This window comes from Pinus tabuliformis, chromosome 5_1 (genome assembly GCF_031772625.1).
Source record: "Pinus tabuliformis cultivar Carrire ecotype Pingquan chromosome 5_1, CPIR1, whole genome shotgun sequence".
Lineage (NCBI taxonomy): Eukaryota > Viridiplantae > Streptophyta > Pinopsida > Pinales > Pinaceae > Pinus > Pinus tabuliformis.
Window position 1 is genome coordinate 566,450,983 of NC_142305.1, and position 9,299 is coordinate 566,460,281.

The window sequence follows — 9,299 nt, forward strand, 5'->3', positions numbered from 1 at the left end:
TTTAATTTGAAATAGGTTTGTGTGAGATACTGGGATAATGAAGAGAGGTCATTTAGTGGGATTATACCCTAATGTGTGAACTGTGATTTAACATAATCCTTTTTTCTGCTCTACAGGTTTTCTCGAGAAGGTGAGGAGCACATGATCATATTATTTGAGTTTGGTCGAATTTATTTGATTTGATATTGTATGTTCTAGAAGCTACAATGCGATAAACTACCTATTTGTATTGTACAGTCAAGAGTAGTGCAACAGTTACAAGGCGAATGATCTTATCATATATTTTATCAGCTTTGTGCTGGGGCTTCTCCTGCTCTTAGAGGTATACGAATAAAAGGCTATTTTTTTATGCAGTTTTTCTTCTCGTTAGTTTGTTTTAGCAATAACTTTGTTCCATATATAAGCTTCCTTTTCTTTTCATAGATTGTATTGTAATAGCTTTCTTAATTTTTCTTTTTCACTGGATATTAGGCAAGTTGCATAGTAACCTCACTCTACATGACACTAAAGTAGGCAGCATGCATTCATTCAATATGATGGCATCATTTTTATACAGTAGCAAGTTGGCCATCAATAATTCATGAATTGCATCTACCAACCTTCAACATCCTCTATGAATTCTAAATATCTTCGCTTCTTTGCAGAACTTTTCATTCTTATCTATGCTTTACTCTTCTCAAGACTCCATTGTGTTTCCAAAGCCAGCACTCTGTTTGCACCATCTTGGCTTGATTTACTTACTAGACACTACTGCAAGATGATGTATTTTCTTTCACATATGATTAGATTGACATTATGTTGATTGAAAGAAATTAGGAAAAAATCTTAGTTGCTTAAGTGTTCATCTAATTCACAGTCTCCAAGACCAGCTAAAATCAATTCTGAAAGGTGCTCCTCACAAACATATCTACCATAGTTTTTGACTTAGATATTTAATTTTTAGATGTCCCTACTATTTCTGATCTGTCCAATTAACAGCCAGTTGGAGAAGCTGTTGAAACTGATTATCTGCAGACTACAATTGAATACTTAAAACATGGCATAGGTTTCTTGTTTAGTTAATAGTAAATTTTATTGAATGAGGTGGCATGCCTTAGTTTTCAAGTGACACAGAGTTCACATTCTATACATTTTGTTTCCAAACCAAGAGATATGACATGCCTTGGTAATCATGAAATCATCATGACAAGCTCTACTTTGATATTTTGGATGTATATTTCTGAGAAGAAATACATGGATCTTGTCAATGTCAAAGGATTTTGCAACTTTTCACCCAAGCCTCTGGACATAGAATGCCCCCATGTATAGAATGTCGTCATGTATATATAATTTTTAATGAACTGTATACATATTCACTGTCTTCCAAATTATAGTTCCTTCTTTTACAGGCACTATTTGCCGTGGTCCTGATATCAAGGCAGATCAAAGAGTAGGTGAACCGTAGTGACTGAAAATTTGTTAATGTTATCTCATCTTTTAGTAGTTTTCTACCCCATTTTACTTCATCTAAACTTTTCCGATGAATTTGTTAGTTTGTGATGCTTGGACGTCATTTGAAGCTCATCCTCCTAAATATTTGAGTTAGAAATGCAATCCAAAATGATTTTCAGAGTCAATATTTTTTAGGTGAGGTAAACACTTCTTGCACTATTGAATGTGCTGCTATACATATATATAGAATTTTAAAATGAGGGACTCTTTCTGGAATATGATTAAAGTGATTTGAGCTATTACTTTCAAGTGTTTCATAAAAGTTCAGACATCATGCAGGCATGTTGAGCCAAGTATACTGAGCTTCCTGACAAAATAATTCCTAATCTGTCCATTTCAGAAGTGTGTGCATTTTCTCCTTGTTAGGCAGCAGTTTCACCTTTCAAGTTAATACATTATAAATCAAAGAAGGGCACATTCTTTATTAAAATTTCTATTGCTTCTTTAGGCAATAGATACAAAAATTGCTCTACAAGACAGTTTTAGCACCCTAGCAAAACAAACAACACCCTATGTTAGAAAATCAAAGGTAAAGTAGATTTTCTTACTTGTTAATTACTTGTGATACTTAATCTTCTCTTCTTTGTTAGTTAATATTTTGTTTTCATCAAGTAATTATAGAAACTTTTCTTCCAAGAACACAAAGAAGTATGAGACATAGAGATTTAGGCTTTCAAGCTAGGGCAAAACCTCTCAACAGGGGAAAACCCAACAATCATCCTCTTATTGAATTTATTCAAAATGAGATATCCAACACAAGACCAAAGACTCCTTCCAAGTCAACCCACCTCTTTAAGTCAAGGTCAATAGTTGAATCTTTGCCTAGTCAAAGTCAGAAGCAGCTTCCAAATTTTTTTCCTTATTGCAGGTTTAGTCTCTTATTAGAATACGCTAACTTCCAATTATAGACTCTTTGCCTACTATTACTGATCTTCAGCTACTACAGCAATCACTTGACTCTTTACCATAGATATTCGGATCCTACTACAAATAGACAACTTTAGATTGAGATTCAGCTTAGTCACAGACTTCGGTTTCTTCAAGTGTTGTAGACTTCTTTTTATCCTCGGTTTTTCTTCTCTCGTTGGATTACAGACTTCAAGCTTTTTCACTTTCTTGGTTGCTACCCAAAAGAGGTCGAATATAGGCTAAAACGCCTAGATATCATTCTCCATGAGCTTTGACTTAACTAAACAAAGAGTGACTGTGCTTGGATTGTTGCCTTTGTAATGTTGAAATGTCCTGCAATCTTTGCCTGTGACAAGATGCAATAGCCCTAATTGGACAACACTGAAACTAGCTCAATTCAGTGTTTAACTACCATGACCAATTCCTTCATTTTCCCATAGCAGCTATGCTGCAATAGTCTCACATGGAGCGAGGGTTAATTTGCACATGGTCATCTCTCTTTTGACAATGAAGGCAATGTGCTAGGCTCTCATCTAATATATGTTGCTAAGATATAATAAACTTATGGTGTATGAGTTATCATCATTCTTAGTCCTTATTTATAGTATATGTGCTCCCTGTCTTTGTGCTCATGGGTGAAATAAATAATTCTCCATTTAATTTCTATTAGCATCATTCTGAAACTATTTATTAGTTGATGCTCTATGAAATGCATTAGCTCTGAGTTACTCATAATCCACTTTCTTGTTGAGTTAGAGATCAACTGCCACAGTTCTAGAGCTATTTCATTTCCTCAAGGAGTTGCTAATTTGGTTTCTGTATGACTGTTAAGAATTTCTCTCTCCTTACCTAGAGTGTTCTTAAGCGTTCTTGGGTGGATTTCTACTTACTCGAGTCGTTTCCCTCTCGCCTGAGCATTATTTTCATTTTCTGGGGCAAGTTTGAGCTCGATCTTGGTTGTCTAAGAGGCCATAGGTACTATATAAGGCCATACATAACTGTAGGAGATCATTGGCTTTCCAATTTCCCTTCATTCCCATAAATCCATCAAATACATGGGTGCTGAAATCTACAAGGTAGAGCATTCTTGATGTGTATTTATGGTAGAATGTAATTATATTATAATGTTGTTAAATTGAGATTCATTACTTGAGTGATTCAAATTATATGTTGTTCCATTGTTATTGGGAATCGTTACATGAGAACCCATTAACTATAATTATTCACCAATAATATCCAAAGGTTGTTCTGTACTAGAATGATGATTGTCTAGTATGATGTATAATGAGGATAAGGTTGAAGAAATGAATGAGGAAAAATCTCATTCAGGGGGCAGTGTGGATGAATTTTGTACTGTAGAAAAAGAAAATACAGCAGTATGGACAAATATGGACAAATTTTGATGAAGAACATGCAACATCAGCCAACTTCAATGAAAACACAAAATGTGAATAGTTTGAGGTGTCTGATTTCGCATTTATTGCATATTCAACTCGTGGATCTGTATCTTCTTGTATTGATAATATGGAAGATCAAGATTACATACAACAATGTATACACACTTTTACCTTAAGGCAAAGTGTTGCACAAAAGACCCTCAAGGAAAACTCCTCGAAGACAAATATCAAGTGAGTGAGCAAAAACTATTGTAAAGATGCTAGCAGTCAATTGTCCAAGGGAGATTTTTGGATGCCCTTGCAAGAACTAAAGATTGTATCCCACTATCCAACGGATCTTCTCTCAACTACAATGGGTATGCTAATAAATGCTTCTGGGAAAAAGGCACAACACATTTATCTTTGGTTGGGAGTTTATACATATTACCCATGATGTAAATAGTTATAATGTCTTGTTGAGTAGATTTTTGGCACACCTTTAAGAAGGTGTCATTATCGAATGGGGGCTAGAAATGTAAAATGTTATCCATTGAATTAGATATAGGATTATATTTTTCTAGATGTGAAGGTTGATATAGTTTGAGCTTGTAGGAATTAATTATTGGAGAATACCTATTGCAGAGGAAGCATTGGGTTGAATGAAATTTCATGAAGCTACTGTAGAATTTGTGAGCTAATTTTTTTATTTTTAATATATTTTTGCCTTATACTATTTCTTATGACGGATGGAATATGATATGTAGGAAGCTTTTCACTCTATAGAAGATATTCATGGCCTTGTGTATGGTCAAGAAGATTCCTAAACCTCAAATGATGACAATCTGCTATTAAAAGTTAACAAAGATATTTTGGATATTAGAAAGTCATTTGTATCACGGTTATGCATGTTACAAGCTCTATATCCTCCAGAAAAGATACATTAAATACTTAGCATAGAAGGATTTGCAGCTGATGGCATCATCTGGATTGTTGGCTGCCATTGTGAAATGGGATGAGGGAAATGTGTAGCAAAATCATATTCTAGAAACCATTTATCTTTGGTTGGGAGTTTACCCATATTGCCCATGATGTAAATAGTTATAATGTCATGTTGAGTATATTTTTGGCAGACCTTTAAGAAGGTATCATTATTGAATGGGGGCTAGAAATCTAAAATGTTATCCATTAAGTTAGATATAGGATTATATTTGTCTAGATGAGAAGGTTGATATAGTTTGGTCTTGTAGGAATTAATTATTGGAGAATACCCTATTGCAGAGGAAGCTTTGGGTTGAATGAAATTTCATGAACCTACTGTAGAATCTGTGAGCTAAATTATTTTTATTTTTAATATATTTTTGCCTTATACTATTTCTTATGACAGATGGCATATGACAAGATTTTCACTCTATAGAAGATATTCATGGCCTTGTGTGTGGTCAAGAGGATTCCTAAACCTCAAATGACGACAATCTACTATTCAAAGTTAACAAAGATATTTTAGATATTAGAAGATCGTTTGTATCATGCTTATGCATGGTACAAGCTCTATAACCTCTAGAAAAGCTACAATAAATATGTAGCATATAAGGATTTGCAGCTGATGGCATCACCTGGATTGTTGGCTATCATTTCTATTATTCCCTATGATCACAAGCATGGGGCTCACCATTTTGAGTTGGAGAATGAGAAGGAGAGAAGTTCAAGAATGGCTAGTCTTTTAAGTTTTTGAATTTAGTTTGGATTCTAAAATGGATACCAGAGAAGTGGTAAGTTATTTCAATGAAAAGGATTAAGTTCATCTGTCACTATTTGATATGTTTTCATTTGTATAGGTTTTTCTAGTATAAGTATGTGTTGTGGTAAAAACACAACCCCCCCATTATTGATGCATCCACTTCGAATAATGGGGACCCTTTCTATTAAAATTTGGCCAAATACCTTTTTGGATTTTTATTTTAGTTGATTGCCCTACGCTTTTGTTAATTTTTAGTTTTCTTTGGATTCTTGTTTTGATTGCTTTGTTAGAATCGATTTTTTATAAGCTTCACATTGACGCTTGTTTCGCCTCATTTGGTCAACTGGTTTGAAAATGGCACTCCTTTGAAAGTCTGATTATTTATGTAGCCTGGGTTAAAAATGCATAAAATGTACAATATCGCATTTTGTAAATAAATTAGTTCAATAATGCATTCAGTTTAAATATTAACTCGTAGAGAGTTTTACTAACATTTTTCATTTTTCAGCCAAATCATGAATTATCGAGATTTTAGTAATTTGCTCTAATTTCCCAAATTAATTATTAATCTCGAAAATCTAAAACTTCGAAGTGGCTGTAATTTTATTTTTATTTTCATTAAAGTGGCTGTAGTTTAAAAACTTATATTCATAAAGATAAAACCAAAATAAAAATTTATGTTTAAAATTAAATTTTAAATTAATTAAATTAACTAATATATTAAATATAATTAATTTAATTAAATTAAAATTTAAAACAAAAACAAAAAAAACATATAATAAAAATTGTTCCGATCGCGTCGGGGCTTTTAATCGGATCGGGGATTTATATCGGTGCATGTCATTTCATACCTCCGATCGCCGAAACGCTTAACTCAAAAGTTATCGCATCGGGACTTTTAAATGAGCACATTTCTTAAGACCCCCGATACCTCCCCGATTGCGATTGCCGATACCCTCCATGCTCCGACCTCCGATTAACTAAAGGACAATAAGGCATTAACCAAACTTTAAAACCCATTGGTTTGAACAAATCGCATCGGGGGTCTTCACTAAATACAAATCTTATGCCCCGACACCACTTCCTCCGATCCGATAAGTCAATCTTTGACTTCAATATTAATAACTCCATTCATGGTTTTAAAATGGTTCATATATTAACGTATGGTGAGATAGGTTTAATTTAGTATGTTTAAATATATTAATGTATGGTGAGATAGGTTTAGTTTAGGATGTTTAAATATTAAATATATTAAATTTTAAATTAGATAAATTAATTAATATATAGAATTTAATTATTATTTTGATTGAAGATAATTAGTTTATAAAATAATTAATTATATTAGTTAGTTAGATTAATTTTAATTAATAATAGTTTGTTAAATAATTAGTTTAGTTTATAATTAACAATTAATTTAGAATTAATTAGAATGCTAATTTAGGATTAAAATTTTAATTGAAATTCTCTTTTTAGCCCAGCAACAGAATTTCCAGATTCATGCCAGATTTGATCCATCAACTTTGAAGGCTCATAGATTGAGTTATACTTGGCCAAATGAGGCCCAGGACGGCTCATTGGAAAGATAAAATCAAGGAGAATATTTCTGAGGAGATTTCATTAATAGATTTCATCATTTATTGGGTCAAAAATCAGGCAGAAGATCAAGCTCCGAATTTTGAAAACAAAATCAATTTTCTGAGTTTTATTTTCATTGGTCAAAACCTCTTCTAATTTCAGATCCATTGGTTAATCATATCTCTGGCTAATTAAACCATCCCAGGCATCAAGAGAAAGTTTATAGTTTATTTTCAATTATTTATTTAAATAGAATTTGATTGGATTTGATTTAAATGCCAGCAATGCCATGTTGATTTTATGGTTGCATTTTAATTTATTTTGATTTCTTTTTGCAGGAAAACAGTGGAAGAAATATGGAGATAAAAATCTCAATCAATGAGAATGCTCCAGAAATTGAAGATCAGAATTTTGAGCAAGTAAAATTGGATTTAGCAGATTTCTCTTCAACAAACTCTTCTCTCAAGAATTCCTTCACAAATGGTATAAGTAATAGATTGCAGAATGTAACAAGGGGCTGCTCTCCTCTGCAATTTTAGACTTCTGAAAGCACTACTGTAATAGGAATTTAGAGTTGTAGGAGAGAGGAGAGAAAATCTCAGATCTAGGGATTATTGAGGATTTTTCCTTTGTATCTTGAATTATGTATGAGGGGCAGAGTTTTCACTATTGTGGCTTTAGCTTTGAAGGCAGAAGTTCAAGCAATGTAAAGGACTGTTGGAGACCAAGATCAGAGAAATGGATGCAATAAATTGGTATTTTTAATACTACTGTTTCAAATATCAGTTTCATTTTTATGGTAACAGGAATGTCTCATTTTATTCATGTTTGTGCACTATTGTCAATATGGGTAATTTGTCTCAATCTTGTTATTAGGTATCTCTGTTCTTATGAATTAAAATCTGATTTATGAGTAACTATTTGCTCAGAAATCTGTCTTATAAAACTGATTTATTGAATGATAATGTGTTGTGAACTATTTCCACATATCATTATTCAATTATTGGATTTACTGATTTGATAATTAATATCATTTTTATGAACTACTTCTTGAATGTTGTTGGCTTATTATTTCAGTTAAGAGGTCTCAATGGGATGTGTTTTGGTAACTATAATATCAGTTAATTGAACTACTTCATTAACTTGATATTCATTATAAACAAGACATATCTAAATCTCAATACTTTAATTATATTGCTCTTAGTTGGGTTAGGTCTATATCTGCCTAATTAAGATAGGATTTAGATTAGTTTCTTTTGCTTGCATCATAGAATAAGCTTGCATTTAGAGTAAATTTTAAATTCTTTTAAGTCCTCTCCTCAAAGAGGCAAAACTTTAGTTGTGGCTTGGCTGAACCCAAATCAGCTTAAGGGTCATTCTCTTGCCTGATCAGCAAGAAGAAGTGATCTGATATCCCTGTCTATTGGTATGTAAAGATACATCATAAACCAATAGGAATAGGGAGAAGGTAACTGGACCTAGTTAAACCAGTCGGAGCCACCACACCAAATGGAAAAGGAGCTGCTTTAAGGTCCGGACCGGGTGGTTATCCCCCAATGTTGTTGCAGCGATTTTCGAGGCATCAACAGTATGATATTTTATGTTTAGTTCAAGGAGTTTTCTTCCAATATGTCTAATAATAATATGTTTTTTTGGCAGTTGTCACGCTCAACACTTCTATCTGAAGTGGTAAGTAATAGGTATAAAGATCATTAAAGAATTTATTTTTGAAATTAAGTCTTTCCTTGATGTTCCTGAGAAGTTAGAGCACACATATATTCTTCTAAGAACTTTTTATGCTTGTACCTGGGTTACCTCCCATATGTCTTTCCATATGTACCTTGTACCTTGTTACCTCCCAATGTACCTTGTTACCTCCAAACTTGCAAGTAAATTGTTACCTTCCATATGAAGAATTATCAGCCACTAAGACAGAAATCAATGTTTCACCTACCAAAGGTCCCAATGTTCAATCAAAAGTAGTATCCATAGCAACAACTCCATGTCATATCCTAGATCTTCTTGGTTATTTGATAGGTTTAGGCAATTCACTTGTCCCTAGAGATTAGTGAGCAGTAGGCTCTGGGTAGGTATTGTTGTTAGATGTGAACTGTATTTACTATGATAAGCATCAATCTGATTAAAGCAACTTGTGATATTTTGTTAATGCTTTGTGCAAGCCTCCATTTCCTGTTTTACTTGCATCATCA